Below are 16,857 nucleotides of genomic sequence, written 5' to 3'. Positions count from 1 at the left end.
GTGGCCTGGCCATCTCTTCAAGCTGTGTGCATAGGGCCAAAAGATGGCAAAAGCTTCTGTTTGCCCTTTTCTTTAACAGGCATTCATCTCATCTGCTGTTTTCTTGATGTTCCTGGGCTTACACTCTGGGCTGCAGGTTTGTGCACTACGTCAGTGGATCTCTGTCACCCCCAGCTCCTCTGGGAGCGGAGCAGCTTTTTGTACAACAGCTCCTCTGCCAGGTCTGCTTCAGAGAGGGCTCCAGCCCCAGCCGCTGGCTGCAGGCCTGGGGTTTCACACGGAAGGAGGAAGGGAGGCATCCCACAACCCCAGGGATGTTCTGCAGTAGCCGAGGTGGCCTTGCCTGCCGGTGTGGCCTTCGTGGACACAGCTCTGATTTGCCGCAGCCCTCTGCTTCCTCTGCCGGTGAAAAGGAAGGCCAAGGAGCTCCGGGGAAGAATTTCTGTGTATTACCTTCCTGTACAGCTTCCTTGAGACAAACAGAGAAGTTTTAATAGCTTGAAGTCAGGGGTAGCTGTTGTAAAACACCCAGGATGTGCAAAAATATATCTGCTTTGGGTAAAATGCTTGTAGGTATTGTAGAGCCTTTTAGTAAACCTGGGCAGCTTGGCCTGTGCAGGTCTTTCATTCTGTCAGGGGTTCAGCCTGATGGTTCAGTCACTTCTTGTCCCTCTGTACTTTTTTTCCAACCAATACATCTTTTACAGAGCTTGAAGACTTCAGCTTTGGTTTTCCCTTCATCTCTGTTCAAACCTGCCGAGAGGTGCTGCCAGCCTTAACCCTTTTGCCCAGCTGCTTTCCCTGGGTATCACTCCAGGTGTCCCAGCAGCTTCAGCTCAGGGGCTGTGTCCCCTGCCTGCAGTTTCCCTTTTCTACAAGGAAACTTGTAACTTTGCCTTGTAACGTTTTATTTTCTGACTTCTGTCCTGTTCCTGATACAGTAGCCAGGAGTTTCAGCAGACATGCCCCAGCCTTTCCCTTCAGGAGTCTGCCCGTGGACTTTCCCTGTGCGCTAGGGAAGTTGTGTTGCACTGCAGAGGGGAAGGATTTGTCACTGCAGGGCACCACGGTGGAAACACGGCGGTGAGCATGGCAGAGGAAGTGTCTGTGCTGTGTGTTTTGTAGCGATGCAAATCTGCTAACTGTAAATATCCGCTTGGTCAACTCTCTCATGCTGGTGTTACCCCTTTCTCTTCGTAATAATGAAACAGGGGTCTTTTAAGGGACTCAGAAAACTGTTTACTAACTTGAAGCATCTTTTTGTCTCACTGGAGAACCAAACTGCATGCTAAGCACCCAGAAATTTTATGTACATCCTATCAGGTTGATGCAGCTGACCGGGGTGGTTGTGGACACATCACCTGTGAAGGCTCTTCTGCCTTGCTGGATTTAGGACCGTTAAGTCACAGCATTAAGATATTTAGCAAATACCTAAACCTATCTATATTTGATAAGTCTTTACGTTGTGATATCCCTCAGGATTGTCTTTGTAATGTGTTGCTCCTTACAATTTGAGTTGATTTTATTTAATCTAAGATAGGGTGCGCTGGTCTTGCTGCTTGGAGTTGCTTTTCCTGAGGAAGCAGAAATGTCTTATCAGTTTTCAGGAACCTCTGAGTAAATAAGAGTGCCTTTGGGTGATAGTGGGGGTGTGTATCAGTATCAAAGAAGACAATATTGTGAAGTCACTCACTCCTTACCAGGGCCAGGTAAATTAATGTGTCAAGGTTTGGGTTTAGCTGTAGATTTCTGTGTGCTTTGAGAACTGTAGGAAAAGACTGAGTTGTTTCATGGTTTTGGGTCTGAATGGTAAATCAGAGCTTTGTCAGCTCTCTTACTTTCAGAGAAAAATTCTTGCAATGGCAATTCCATTGATTTTGGCACTGCAGTGGTGCGTTGGGATCTGAACCCCTCAGAGAGCGCTGCTGCAAGGCCAAAATTTGCCTAAAGCCAGTGAGAAAGTGCTACCCACACTACTGTTTGGAGCTGCCTCAGCACCTTCTCGGGAACCTGGAGATGCTTTATAGTTCCCTGTTACCAGCAGTAATGTTTTCAGATGTTTAAGATAATTTTCATTCAAGAAACATTAAGTGAATATTTGGGATTAGAATAGTGATGGCCTACAGTGGGTATTTTGAAATCTCCTTTTTACTAGGAGAACCACTGGAAAAACAGCTGTAATGTTTTGGGTACCTGTACCTTCTAGGTAACAGACCAAATCTGTGAGACCATACAAGCATGTAACAACAGGAAATTCTGTATTTCCGTTGACGTTGTAAATATTTACCTTTACTGGCCCAAACCAGGTAGTTCCCTTTTATATATGTACCTGTCTGACCATGTAGCCATCTGAAGTTCCTTTTATATGCATGTTGATTCTCGCTTGGGGTTATTTTAGCACTGGAAATATGCTCAGTATGGTTTTAATGGCGTCTTACAGCGATGGCAATTAAGCCTCTGGAATGAAATGTTTTGGAAAAATATTCCTTGGAATCTGCTCTCTGACAGTTTCTCTAGAGAGAGGCTTCCCTCTGGGCATGATCAGCGGAGACGAGGAGGTTATTAGTGTTTATTCTATTAGAAGAGACCCTAAGCAGTGCTGGGTAAGAAATTGGGATGCCCCCACCAACCCAGCCACCCCAAGATCAGCCTGCAGAACTGGGAGACGTGGATCTTCAACAGGACAGCGAAGGTGGAACTCTTCACACTTTTCCCTGCACACCTTGTGAAGTTTTTTTTACCAGAACGTTGTCCAGAGAGGCTTCTGGCTCGTTCCCGCTGTGGGTCACAGCAGGCAGCCTTTGGGATGTCTGCTCAACGTGGACCCGAGTTGGTGTCTTTGGAACAGCACAATTTTGTGTGGGTTTGCGGTGAGATTTGCTTCAGCTTTTAAAACCCTTTTGGAAGTTCTTTGACAGTCTGGAAACCGAGCGCTTTACCATTTTTAGTCATCTTCATTGGATGTAAGTGGTCTTCCCGTGCAATATTCACCACTCAGGTGAAATCTTCAATGTGTATACACGCCCTGGGTACCGAGGAAGACATGGGTCTGTGCACAGATAGATGGGGAGCTACACGTTACGTTATCTGAGGCGCAATATGAGCAGGGATTAGCAGGGAGATGAGAAGGAGCTGTCAGACCACACAGGCTAATGCAGAAATTTGAGCAACTTGAAAAATGTTGCTGGCTGTGAGTACTGTCAGCCAGAAACTGAATACCTGCTTGGGGTCTGATGGCTTTGAGTACCCTGCCCTTACTCCTTGGTGAGCTTTTGGGGGGCGAGAGATAGAATCAGGAACCTAATATTATAGAGTTCAAAAAGTACAAGTAGAAACCTGTGGGTGCTGCCAGCTCAAAGCTTTTGGAATCTGTGGTCCACAGGGAGGCCTTTTGGTAGAGATAACACAAGAATTTCTGTCCTATATGGGTGCTTGTACCTCCCACCCCTTAACCTTGGTCCTACCAAGGTCTTCTGCTAGGGCTGTTGTGTCATCTGCTGGGTGGGAGTGAGCACAGCTGTGGCTGTGAGGTGCCCCAGAGTGAGGCTTATTTCTTTCAGGTCAACTGGACAGAAAGGTGAATACTTCAGGATAACCTTCCCGGTAATATCTTAAAGCTATTCATGAAAACTTCCCTGCATTATTTTTCTTCATGAAAGTTAGGTTTTATTTTTTTTCTGCATGGAAAATACTGCTGCATTTTGGGCTTCTATGTGGAAGGAAAGGTCTTTAACCACTTGAAGAATGAAAAAGAGGAAACGGCTCGTAGAACAAATGTCAAGTATTTCTTTTTTTCCTACTTCATTTTACCTCCACAATAGGAAATTTTAGAAGCCTTTTTTTTGGAATTTTATCTGTTTCTGTCCTCGCCAGGCATGACACGGCTCACGCAGGTGAATTTGCCCGCGAGGCAGCGGAGGCTGTGCTTGGGCAGCTGCCTCCTGCTGAACATCGCAGTGGTGGTGGCTGGTGAGAGGTGAGGCAAGATTACAGCTCCTTTGTGTTTAATGTTTGTTTTCTCTTAACTACCTTTTGTGGAGATGTTTTGAGCCCCTGCCAAAGTTCAGTGTGTTTGAGCGCTTTCTAAATCATTTTTGATTGTTTTAAGCGCGGTTCATTGGTGTCTGCTCTGCTTCAAGGGCTGCATCCTGAGTTACTCAGAGCGAGCTGGAGCTGCCTTAGAGGAGGAGGAGATGCAGCTGAAACAGTGTGTGAGAGCCTAAGGAAATGTGCTGCAGATAAACACAATGCGAGGCAAGCTCGGGTTTAGTTTGTCACATGTGGCTAATCACTCATTTTAAATGCTGTTGCGTTGCAGTGTAACAAATAAAATGATGGTGCTCTCTTTACCGCAACCCATTCATATTCTGGGGTAACAAATGTAGGATATTGAGTTTGCTCCAGCTGGTAAGATCACAGGAGATGAAGAGTCTCGGTGACTAGATCTCTCTTGCTTGTGTTTAATTACCTGCAAGGTGGAGGTCTGGCTCACCTACCTGCTTGGGCTCCGTTGTAGTCACTGGGGAGAGGTCACTCCAGAGAGCAATTCCTCCCCAATACTTCCCTCGACTGACTCTAAAGCGAACTTCAGTGTGGCTTTTGAAAGCAGGCTCCTTCACGCAGCTGTCTGCTTGTGAGCTCTCACGTTGCTGCCCAAGACCCCATGATGCAGATCCGTGTGGTTTAGCGGGGCGCATCAAAGAGCCTCGTTACCTAGAGGAACTTTTTCTTTTTTCCCTGCATTAGTACGGACTGGTGGAGAGAGGCTTCTTTGTATGAGGTTTGTTCCTGAAAAGGACCCGAAGTGGCTGGGATTAGGACCACCGATCACTTGAAGGTTTCTCAAGTATGCGAAGCCTGAGCAGCATCAGGTTATCTGAACGTGAGGGAAGATGCTGAAATAGGTTAATCTTCTGACTGTAGCAACAGCAAACCAACGCTGAAAATAATGAAACTGTAAGTCAGTCCAGGCTAATGAGTGCAAGGCCAGTGACTAATGAGTATGCGACTACAGAGGAAATATCTTCCAGAGTAATTCTCCTACAGGGAAAAGCGCAGGCATCCTTCTCCAGTATGTAAAATGCAGATATTGCACTGCCCGATCGCGAGTGGAAGCAGGCTCTGTGTTCTCAGCGTGGCAGAGAGGAAACGTTACGCAAAAATGATGTGTATATGGTCATGTTATTTCAGTATAAACACTGTTTTGACATTTTTACTGGGATTTGTATATTCAGTATTGACAGGGTTTCATTATTTAAATAATTCATTTTGTCCTTACTGTATGTAAGGGCTTAACATCAGAGGCACCTTTGTGCTGGCTTTGCTTAGGAATGCGTGAAGTACTTTCCTGTTTTGCTGGCAGGTGATGGCTTTGGGTTTTCTTGTTTTGTGTGAGTTTTTGGTGTTTCGTTTGGGTTGCTGAACTAGGATTGGGTGGTACGGAGGCAGATGTTCGAAGTTACATTGTCTGGAAGTCAGAGTGGGTCGATACAGATGGGGCATGGTATTTCTGAAAAAAATAGAAGAAAGTCAGGCACACGGTTAAGACTGTGGAAGAACTAACCCTGTGTTGTGGGTTGCATTTGGCTGTGCAAGTACCTGAGCGTGGCCCAGGCTGCTCACAGAGGCTGTGGGGTCTCCTCCTTGGGGATCTTCAAAACCCACCTGGACGTGGCCCTGGGCAGCCTGCTCGGGGTGGCCCTGCTTGGGCAGGGGTTGGACCTGGTGGGCTCCAGAGGGCCCTGCCAGCCTCAGCCCTTCCACAATTCTGTGAAAACCATGGTATAAATACCTCATTGTGAAACCCTGGGGATTGCATCCCGGTAAAGGTTTCGTGTTTGTCTTATTGAGTCGAGCAGAGCGTGTGGTGCGCAGCGAGCCGTCCGGCTCTGCGCTGGGCTGGTGAGGGGCAGGAGGAAGCAGACACCATTCCGGGCTGTCTGAGTGCCTGTCTGCAAGGCATCGTGAAATACTAGTGCTGTGATAAAAGATGGGAGGAGCTCACGTGGAGTATTGTACTTACAGAAGTACAGTAACCACTAAAAGCACCAGAGAGGAACACGGGTCTAGAAGAGAGGGCCCAGAAGATGAGAGAAGAACTCAAGCTGTTTTCCTCAGGGAGCGAGAGCACAAAGGAGGGACTGTGCCTCCAGAGTAAAAAGGGAAAGGGAGAGGAAAAGCTGCTCTCTGCCCTCAGGGAAGAGATAAGATCGTCATGATGTTTGTACAAAGGGGTTTTAGAAGGTCGGGGGGAGCTGTGGTGAGAGCAGAATAGATTCCCCCGGGAGGTCGTGTGAGGTCTCTAGTAGGACTGGCAGCTGCTGGTTTTTACCCAGTAGATACCGGCTCCCACCTGCTGCAGAAGTCAAAGCGTGGTAGGAACCAAAACCTGCTGGTTGTCATCTCCAGGAGACGGCAGCTGCCAGCCCCTCTGGAGTATCAGGTCTGTCTTTGAGGGGCAGAATTTCTCATCCTGCACAAATTCCTCATTACCGAGGTAACATCTAGTTTGGGAAAGACGAATACAGCTTGTTGCACAGCCTTTGGGCCACAAGGCTTCTCATTTCTCACGAGAGGTGGAGAACAAAAGCCCTGAAATGGGGTGGAAGTAGTGATTCTGACCAGAATTCCTGTGCGTATCTCAAACAGGCCAATATTTGTGTTAGCAAGATGCAGTCTCAATATAACATCACATACATACGTAACAAAATGAGGGCAGTTTCTCATTCAGAATGTATTCCTTTTGTTTTTAATGGAGCTCTCTGAAGACGTATTTTGGTACTTGAATATGGGCTTTCTTAATTGCCATCCCTGGCAGGGCAAGGCTGGAGCGTCACCAAATTTCATCAGTGCTGTTTTATTCAGTCTGTGTTGCAGTGGCATGAGGCATCTCCCTCACACTGGAGCTGGACATGGAGCTGCTTTGGTGTCCTTGGCTGATGCTGTTCAGAGACCAGAGGGAGAAGCTGAAGCTCAGCTACCTCTGGCGCTGCCTGGAGAGGCTTTGCAGCCCAAGTCCCTTCTCTTCTTCGAGGGAAAGGGGAAATCTCGTGTTGTGTTGATATTTGATACTCTGTTCACTGATTGCACCCTAAAAGCAGCTGTTTATGCTGCGACTGAACTTCTAATAGTCTTGGAGACTTAAAGCTTGATGTCTTCCAGTGCTGGGCCTCCCCCACCAGCCTCAGCTCCTGGAATAGCACTCCACGCTGAGGACTCCCGTGATGTGGTTTTTCTCTGATGCTGTTGTTTATTTCCCCTACCAGCTGCAGCCAGAGCGCGCTGGTTCTGAAGATCCCAAAAGGTCAAAGTCTCCAGTTTTGGGTTTTGTTTTCTGGTTATCTCTGAAAACCGTAGAGGGAGGAATCTGTACTTGCTCCCGTGCTGTATCAGGGTGGCTTGGGATCATTTCTGTATTTCTTATAGGGAGGCAAAATTGCCTTTAAGGTGTGTAACAGAAAGCGTCAGCCAGCATTCAGGTGTAGCTGGGGTTAACAAAGAAAGATATGCATGGTTAAAAATAATTTGGGGAGTGTTTGTGATGTCTTATGTGGTTTTCTGTAGTGTTTTTAGATTCATTTGCCTTTACGGGATCAAGGAATCTGAGCCTTTCTGCTTTGACAAAGGACACGTAGATATGTTAGGTCTCTGTAGTCATTTAGTTCATGCTGTGAACGTGATTTTTTTTTTTTTTTTTTTTAAAAAGCTTACTGCTGATTCATTTTTCCCTTAAGACTCTACTATTAATACTATTAATTAATAGTATTAATGCTATTAAATTCATTTTAAAAGTGAAGTTTTGGTGGTTAATGACTCACTTTAGTACGTGTGATTATCGCTTTTTAATGCATTTACATTTTGCTTTAAAACTATTTAGAAATCTTTTATTTTAAGCTTATTATTTTAAGCTTGAATTGTTTTCAGTGTGTTAAGTGTTTTAAAATGGATTAGTTTTTCAGAATATGGAACAATAAGAATTGTATGAAGTTTAGAAGGCAACAATGTATTTTTACTAATAATGTTTTATTAATCTACTTCATTTACAGGAAGTGTTCACCGGTCAAAATTTGCTTACCTCAGCAGAGACAAAAAATTAATGGGCAAAAGTGCAGTCTGTAGGTAGGTAGCTATTTTTAGTGCACTTAAGGCTCCTCAAGGAGAATCCTTTCAAAGGGAGTGGGATAGCCATCGGAACATAACATTTTGCTCTTTAAAATACTCAGGCGGTGGATTGAACAAGGAGGTGTTGAAGGAAGTAACTTGGAAGTGTATTAAAAAGTGTAACACCTTTATAATGAGATTTCATTTAAGTAGTGGAATGATGTATGCGTGTGAGAGAGGAATTGAAACAACTGTGTTTACTTTTCATATGTGCTTTTAAAAAATGCTACAAATACTTTACTTTAGATTTACAAAGTGCTCTTTCTGACAGTTTTTCCAAACTTGAATGTGACTTTACAAAGGTAAGAAGGGATTGGGCATGGACATCTCTATTTTAGTGGCTGTCGGTGTCTTGCTACATTTAACGCATCAAAGTTCAGTGCAATAGCAGTTAACACTTCAGTAAATTCTCTTCTTTTGTAGTATTCTGTAATCATAATAAAAATGAGCCAAGGTGGCGTGTTTGTAACTTTGCAGTGGTAGCACTGTACAGTGGGTAGGGGAGTTCCCCACTTTGGCATATGGATCACAATTGGATTTTATTTATTTATTTAAAAAAAAAAGAAAGCTGCTTGTGTAAGGTTTTCATATGAATATAGTATGCTCTGTAAATAGATGTTTTTTGGAATCCCTAGTGTTCCTTCAGTTGAAATGGAAAAGACTAAAAAAAAAAAAAATAATCCCATAAACCAACTTTTAGTTGTTTATCCCGAAATGTATGTTACCAGCATAGGCTATTTTGGGATAGAATTGCATTGAATTCAGTACGTCTGTCTGTGGAGATGGGAAGGTCAGCCTCACAACTTTTTTTTTGTTGCCTCTTGAGATCATTGAGTTAAAAAGTCAGTGCTTTCAGTTTGTTATTGGAAGTCACGCATCAGGATATGCTGTATGGTGTGACCAGTTCTCATGTTTATGACCTAAAAAGTAGAGAAGGCAGGAACAACCATTTCTAAGGAGGTGTTGTGCCATGCAAAAAGTAGAATTTGTTGAGTAGCTCTGGGTTGGGAAAGAATTTCAGCAGATTGCAAGCTAATTAGAGCCTACAGTTTATTGGGAATAAAAAAAAAATAAAAATGAACATGGTATAAAGATACAAAGCTGAAAACGTATGAGTTAGCTTCTGGGTTTTGCCAAATACCGAGTGAAAGGAGCACGGGCACGTTCCCAGTGACATGTCATGACAAGTTTAAGACTCATTAAAATAAGATGAGCGTAGAAGAGTCAGTAAACCTCAAGAACAGCTTGTTTTTGTGATTACTTTGTTTTACATTTTGGCACATGCGTGTTTGAATTTAATGCTGTACCGCGGAAAGTCCCAGAAGTCATTTTGAGGAGTTTTTTTTTTTTTTTTTCCCTTCCATTTGCTGTGGGTTGTTTGTTATGCTCAGCTAGCCTTCAGTTCGGGGATTTGAATTTGGCCACGGGCTCCCCTCCTGCGTGCTCCAAGCCTTTGTCCCAGCATTACAAACGGCTTGGGAAAAAGCTATGCTTGGCCCAGGTTGGTTTCTTGTGCCTTGGAATAGTTTATCAGTGTGTTGTTTTTGCTTCCGAGGCACTCTCTGGGTTGTTTTGCCTTTCCTAAAGCCGAGCTGGGATGTGTAGTTTGCCTCCCCAGCAGAGAGCATGCCTGTTAACAAGTAGTTTCTGCGACTTGCTTGAAAAAAGCTGAGGCTGGAGCAGCTGTGGTGTGGGATTACAGTTCCATGTCCAGGTGAGGGCTCCGTTTTGTGAGCCAACATTTGAAGCACAACAGAGCATGCAGGTTGGTAACGAGGAGCATGGAAATTGTAGTTCAAGGTACCCGTGGTATCAGGAAGACGAGACCCATCCTGACTTGTCTTCCTTATCACGACAGTTAGGTGGCTTGCCTTGTTTATGAATTTACTTGCTCTGAATCCAGCAATAGAGTCACTTCTTCTAGTCAGAAGCTGTTGAGATGGATACAGGGCATGGGGATTAAGGACTGGTAGAGCTTGTGCGCTCCTCCTCATGTGATTCAGGAGTGGCTGCTCAGCCCTACTTATTTAAATTTGGGCTAGATCTGATGCTTTATGAAGTAGTACCAGACAGACCTGTTTTGAAATACGGGATTCGTAGATGGAAAGTCATTAATTCACGGCGTGTAATCTTCAGCTCTCGTCTTTCCGTAGTGTTAACATGATTTCGTCTTGTAAAAGAAACCTGCTTTGGTTGTGTGCTCTTTTCTTTCTGTTCTCTTTTCCAGCCTAATGTATTGATGACAAGGGCTTTTACAGAATCCTCTCATAGAAGGCTGTATACAATGTATGTTTTGTTTCCCTTAGAAGTAGGTATTTTAGAGCAGAACTTAAAACAGAGGGATGCTTTTTATGAGAATGTTTTCAAACGTGGTTTTTTGTTTGAATTAAGTCATTGAGAACAAATCTACACCGTTTTGAAGAATGAGGTAGTTGCAATTCAGAGACACTGATTTAGAGGATGTAGTAGTCCATATGAATACGTGCTGGGGTAGGGAGAGAAACTGTAAAATTCAACTTTCACATAAGGGACAAGACCTATTATAACATTTAGTAGTTTTTTAAAGAAAGGCACTGGAGAACGTGGAGTGCTGTACGAGGAGCTGTTCTCATAGAGACAACAGCACACCTGCTCATCTCTTGATCAGAAGAAATTAGCAAGTATCATCAGTACAGAGCGATAGATCAGATAAGAAATGCTAGAAGTCACTAACGTCCTAAAGGAACTCATATCTTTTCTGAATTTTTAAGTTAAACCTCGTCTTTTCTCCCCTTGAAATCTGTTGGATCAATTTAAGAAGTTTTTTCAAATCTCAATTATTTAAAGGGATCAGAACTGTGGTAAGAAGGCTGTTAAATTGGAAAACAGTGATAAAAGGAGGAAAACAAGGGACCAAGGCTGCACTTCATACCCCAAAAGTAAAAAGCTTAAGCAGCTTCATTTCAGTCTTTCGTCAATTAATTTGACTATAGACTTCACAAGAAGTCCAGAAAAATGAATGCTTAGGGGATACAGAGAGCTCTTTTAGAGTTCAGAGCCACAACGTACTAAAAATCTGTTGGATTAATTTGTTCCAAAGTAACCCATGAAGTAGAAGCTTTCAACTTAAAAGAAAATATTCAGTCCTTCAGGTTTTTTTCTGCTTAACTAGGCCTATGCCCAAACCAGCTATCAAAGCATTTAATCTAAAATTTAGCAAATTTATCTCCTTAAAAAACAGAAAAACAAGCCACAGACCTTCAAGCCGTGTCTTTCTTCTCTGTATGTTCTTCGTGGCTTGCTGACAGATTCTGTTCCTTTAGGACTATTTTCTCTTAGCAGGCTTATTTTAGTACCTGCAGCACAAATTAGCTGGCACTGGTCAATATTTTGAGTTCTTCCAGTTGCAATTTTAGATTGAGGGTTTGTACTTTATTGAGAAGCGTGAAGGCTCACAGCTAAGATCTTTTAGGATCCTCTATAGGCTGTTGCTGCCCTTTTCCCATGCGGGGGCACTTGGACAGGTAAGGAAAAGGAGACGTGAGGGTGCTGCGGGGCAGTTTGTGCCCTGTGGAGTGAAAGCAGTGGCTGAAGCGAGAGCCACCAGCGGCTCCCCTCCTGCTCCTGTCCCAGAGATCCTCGTGCCAGCCACAGGTTGGACAGGACGTGTAGCAAACCCTGTGTGGATTTCAGTGTATCTGTATTTCACTGTAGCAGATCACGGTTATGCATTTGTTACCCGCCCAGCTGACTTGCTATCACTTAACGGCTGATTTTGGAACACCCTGAGCAACATTCCTATCCTCAGACGGCACTTCTGAGTCTGAAGTTTACTGCTTTCGACCAACCATCAGTAACAAATCTGTTCTTCCTCCTCCTGCTTTCAAAGCTTTCATCAGGTATTCAGTTGAGTGAGTCATCTGGACTTTTCTTTGCAGTTGTTTAACAAAATTCTGACCGGTGCATTAGAAGCAGTGAGATCTGAAGTGTTGTTCCTTCCAGGAATCGCCGAATTTGGAGACAAAGAGTTTGCCTGCAACAGGATTTGCTTGAGAATTGTATAAATTCAGTTTCCAAGAAATTGTTCGTGACTTTTTTTTCTGCCTTTCACTTAAATGTGGGTGATCCAGCAATCTTGCTATTTTTTTCCCCTGTTAATAAGCTTTAGGCTTTGATGTAACATGTATATCCAGACAATATAAGGATTTTTTTTTTTTTAGCTATTTTATTTTTACCCGTATACATTAAAAGTAGTGTTGTTTCTAAATTAGCTTTTTGAAGATAAACGCTGTGCAGCAAGAACAGAGCTAGAAAACCACTTTGTTTATGATCAGGTCTTGGCAGTTGTAAATCCTGCACAGTGCTTCTCGGTAGGCTGTTTATGTATGCTGCCTCCAGGAACATTTTCTGTTGTAGCAGTGAGCGTTTTGATGACTTCCTTTTCAAAAAGGGGGGAAGGGTTAAGAAAAGTGGCAAAGAATACACTTCATTAACTGTACAGTACCAAAGTGTGGCACCACAGAGATTCAGAAACAAAGTTTTAAAAATGATGACAGCAGCAAAGGGGATGAAAAGCAGAATGCTCCCGGATTTGTGAATGCTTTTTTGCCGCCTCTAGATCTTGGGAGCTAATTATTGTACACTCCCTGTTGTTGAAAGGAGCTGTATTATGTGGGTGATGTTTTGTTTAATTTAAAAATAGTTACGTTACCAATTCATGTAACTTGTAAGTGCCTCCAGTTATCCAGCATATAGATTCCTGATGAAATATATCACCTTTTGTGTTTTTACTAGCCCGATGCTCGGAGGAGATATATTGTTGCCTTTGAAGTATTAATTTGGATTTTGAGTGCAAATCTTAATTTCTTTTTTGTATTTAATACATGGGTATATTGGATGGAGTTCTCTGGAATTATTTTACAGTCTGAGATGTGTCAAATAAATTACTCGTTCTCCACCCAGTTATCTTTCCTTAACAAGATTTAATGCTGGAGCTGTGTCTCTTTTTAAAAGCAAAACTTTTAAGATTCCTGCTTCAACACTGCAGGGGGGGGAAGGATTGGGTCATTTAAGAAGTAGAAATGTCTTCCAGGATTTGGCTGACCCTGAGAAGACTTGAAAGAATTTGGCATCAGATTCTAGTGTCATAATTTAAATTCTTGCATTTTCCCCCTTCTGCAATACTGGGAAAATGGGTTGAGACTAAAAATGATTTGAGTGCTTTGCTATTGCAACTCTAGATGAAAGTGTAATATTGCTGGCCAGGAATAAGGTTTGAATTTTATGAAACCAGATGTAGAAAAACTGAAAGTCAAGGGCTTGCTTTTGCAAACAGTTCACTGAAGACAAAACTTTCATTGTGAGCAAGACTATACATCCGAGTAGAAGGCCGAGTAGTCCTATTTTCAAGAAAGCATTTTTTTTTTCCTTCAATGAGAGCAGAATAGCAGAAAGTGCTGTATTGCTGCTGTTTTTACCATGCTGTTGAGGCACTGAACATTGCCATCTTGTCCTAGTGCTCGAAGTACGTGCGGCAGTGCTTGCAGAGACGCTGGGAGGAAGGTACGAGATGCAGGGGACATCCCATGTCTGGGACTTGGGCCAGGTCTAAGCAGCATTGGCAGCCTGAGCTCAGGCTGCCAATTTGGGGTAGCTCTGTTTTAAAATGTTGTGGCATCAAGTCTGTCACTCCAAAGGAGAATTGCTTGAGAATGAAAAATGACACGTTATTTCGGGTTTTGGTATTTTGAACGCTTCACAGTGCACGCCGAGCCAAAGTTTTACAGGATGGCAGTCTGACTGAAGTCCACCTGCTTAAATGAGGGAGCGCAACAGCTAATTAATTCATTTCTCGACAGCCTTAATGGTGAACAGAGTGATTGAATAGGTTTAAATTAAACACGTGGAAGATCAGTAAATGCATCTATCACGCCTTTCTACTCAACTACTTTCTTAATTTTACTTGGTGCTTGTGTTTGGTTTGCCTTGCTAGGGATCTCACTGAGTCTGTAATTTTTCTCTCCCAGCATGGAACGGTATCCAACTCTGCAAATTCTTTCTGAAAAGCATTTAATGCTTTTAAAAAAAATAATTAAAAAAAATCAGTGCACAACTGCAGTTCAGCAAGTTAAAGTGTAAAACAAGTCTACTACTTTTTCACTATCTTTAAAATAAATTCAGTAATTCTTTTAATTTTGAAGACTGCTTGTGTCCTTGTTCTTTAGATACGGTGTAAAAACATCGGAGTTGTTTTGTGATACTTTACTTTATGGCTGAACCCTGCACAGTTGTAATCACAACACAGCCTGGCTTTGTAGTCAGGAGGTTACAAGAAACAGGCCCTGGAATATTTTAAGAAACGTGCTTCCTAAAGCAACTTAATGCTTTCATTTAAAAATAAAATAAAATACCTCTATCCTTTGGTTAACTTTGCATTTTTGGGTTTCCCCTGAAAAGTCACAGACTCCCTGAGGTATATTTTAGGAGGATGTGCTAAAAAGGCGTACATGCATTTAACTTTAACCTGCCTGTGCTCTTGGGAAACGTGCCTGCCTTTGCAGAGTGCGCTTTTATTGTGCGTGCGGTGTCTGGAGAAGGAGAGTCACTGAGAAGCAAGTATGCTGCCAGGAAGCTGTGGCAGCTCGTAAATATTTTTCCTTCAAAAATTCAATATATTAAACATTCTTAGTGTTTTGAATTTTCCAGTTGTATTTTAAGGTAAGACAAGATGTTTGATGTGTTCTGTGTGCAGAGTGATTTTCTCTGGCCAGAATATTCCGAGTTATTTCTCTGATGACCAGACCAAAAGAAACACTTTCCTAAAATTGGATATAAAATAAAAACAGTGGCATTACCTCTTTCTTGACAATGCTTCAAACAGGTAGTCTGCAGCTTACTTTAATGCTGTATGTGTGAATGTACTGCTAGATATACCTTAAAAATTAGCTGTGCTCTCTTTCAGTTGTCTTGTATATATTGTGATGACTATGACAACAAAACTTTATTTTTCCTGGCAAAAGCTAGAGTGATAATGGGCCTAGTTCTGAATTAGTGCATGTCAACAAACTCCATCCAACTAATAAAAGGAGAAAAAAAGCATTGCTGATACTCCACTAACCATGATCTACATCTTACTATATAGTACTATAACTGTAGGAAATATTTAGGGAGCTAGGACTTATGTCAAATACAATGCTTAAACTTGAAAGCTTTGGCTGTGTCCAGGAAGTAATAGGTAGGCAGTTACTGCTTTTTTTTTTTTTTTTTTTTTTTAAGTTAGAAAGCAGATAAAAAGTCAAAAGTTCCTGTTCATTAATCTTTTATTCTTCTCCCACAGTAGAAGATATCGATGTTTCTGTGACATAATATATCTTAAGGATATGACCCAATTTTGAATTACTTTAAAGTCTGTTTTTTCCCTCTGTTTGTAAGCTTTACCTCTTTGATATATAATGCAAAAGTTTTTAAATAGTAAATGAACTAACAAAAGATAGTGGCCAGTGAGCAGTTAGACTACCTAATAATAGTTATTGTAAGATACATAACTTAATAAATCTTAATATATTACAGAAGCTGTAATATACTGGTTTAGAAAGCTTTGTTTTTGGCTTCAGCTGAGTAGGGTATGTAGAAACTGTTAAGAAATACTGCTGGAAGCGTATGACTTTACAGTAGTGACTGTACAGAGAAAGCTGGCAGATGAGATGATAGCTGCTTGGCTCAGATGTGATGCAAGAGACCACATCAGGATATTAAGAGAAAGGGGAAGAACATTTTCCCAGTGGCACGGAGCGGGTGCTTACTGACAAGCATATCAGTGCTGTCCTCCTAACCTCTGAGTCGCTTCTCAGCTCAGCTGTAGTATCAGCAACCATCTTCCCTTGGCTGTGAGCCACAGCTGACGTGAGTTTCCTCCTCGTCCCCTCTCCTCTCCACACTCCTCTGCCCTGCCAGTGCTGTTGCTGCTGGTCTCCTTCACTGTTTGTCCCCTGGATGCCTCCAACACTTCTGAGTGGTGTTTTTCTCTCTGCTCACCACCGACTTTCTCTTGGGAAAGTTTCTGATTTTGCAAATAGAAGAAATGTAGAAGTTTTTTTGAAGCAGTGGGTTATAGTTCACATGTGAATTAAAGAGTTTTTAGTTGCACAGAACTAGCAAGGTGTTAGGCTGTCGGTACACAAACTTGTTTGTAAGGTGTGCAGCTTTTACTTGAGGTTATCTTATTTTAACCGTCTTACTATTTTAGAGGCTTAAGTGTGTGTTTGTGTGTGTGTGTGTATATATATATATTTAATTAGTTATAATGTCACCCTTGGCTGGTATGTAAATAAATGTAAATATGTTTAAAAGGGAGGTATAATGAAGCTGACATTAATTTGTGGAGTACCACACAGCTATCTGTTTTTGAAGCACTGAAAAGTGGACCACTTATTTGCAGTGAAGCTGGAAATCAAGTAGATATCTGTCTTCTGCATGGGCAAATGGCTTTTCTTGCCCTCAGTAAGTTGTACTTGTAGACGGCCGGCTTCCAGGACATTGATGGACTCTTGCGAAGGGTATCGGCTGGTAACATACTGCTCAGAGTGGGCATAATACTGAAAAAGGTTAGCATCTTCTTTCGGTATAAAATTAGTGTTGCATATTAGTCCTGCAAGGCTTTCATTGCAGCTTTTTGGGGACTCAGTCTAATAAGGTGCAACGTAGAAACCTTTCAATGAA

The 16,857-nt window shown here is 42.4% G+C and overlaps 1 protein-coding gene across 4 annotated transcripts in view; it reads left to right on the top strand.

The window, feature by feature from the left end:
* CNOT2 (CCR4-NOT transcription complex subunit 2) overlaps window positions 1–16,857 on the top strand; it is an 85,765-nt gene that overhangs the window by 21,097 nt on the left and 47,811 nt on the right. Inside the window, exon 2 of one of the 4 annotated variants that reach the window (XM_082760640.1) lies at window positions 8,046–8,118. The exons of the other annotated variants lie outside the window; for them this stretch is intronic. The gene's annotated coding sequence lies outside the window, so the exon portion shown is untranslated. The remainder of the gene's footprint in view (window positions 1–8,045; window positions 8,119–16,857) is intronic. 4 annotated transcript variants of the gene reach the window in all.

The sequence above is a fragment of the Aythya marila genome (assembly GCF_965140915.1).
Source record: "Aythya marila genome assembly, chromosome: 1".
NCBI lineage: Eukaryota > Metazoa > Chordata > Aves > Anseriformes > Anatidae > Aythya > Aythya marila.
Note: the sequence above shows the minus strand (reverse complement) of the source record. Positions and strands in the feature narration are given on the sequence as shown.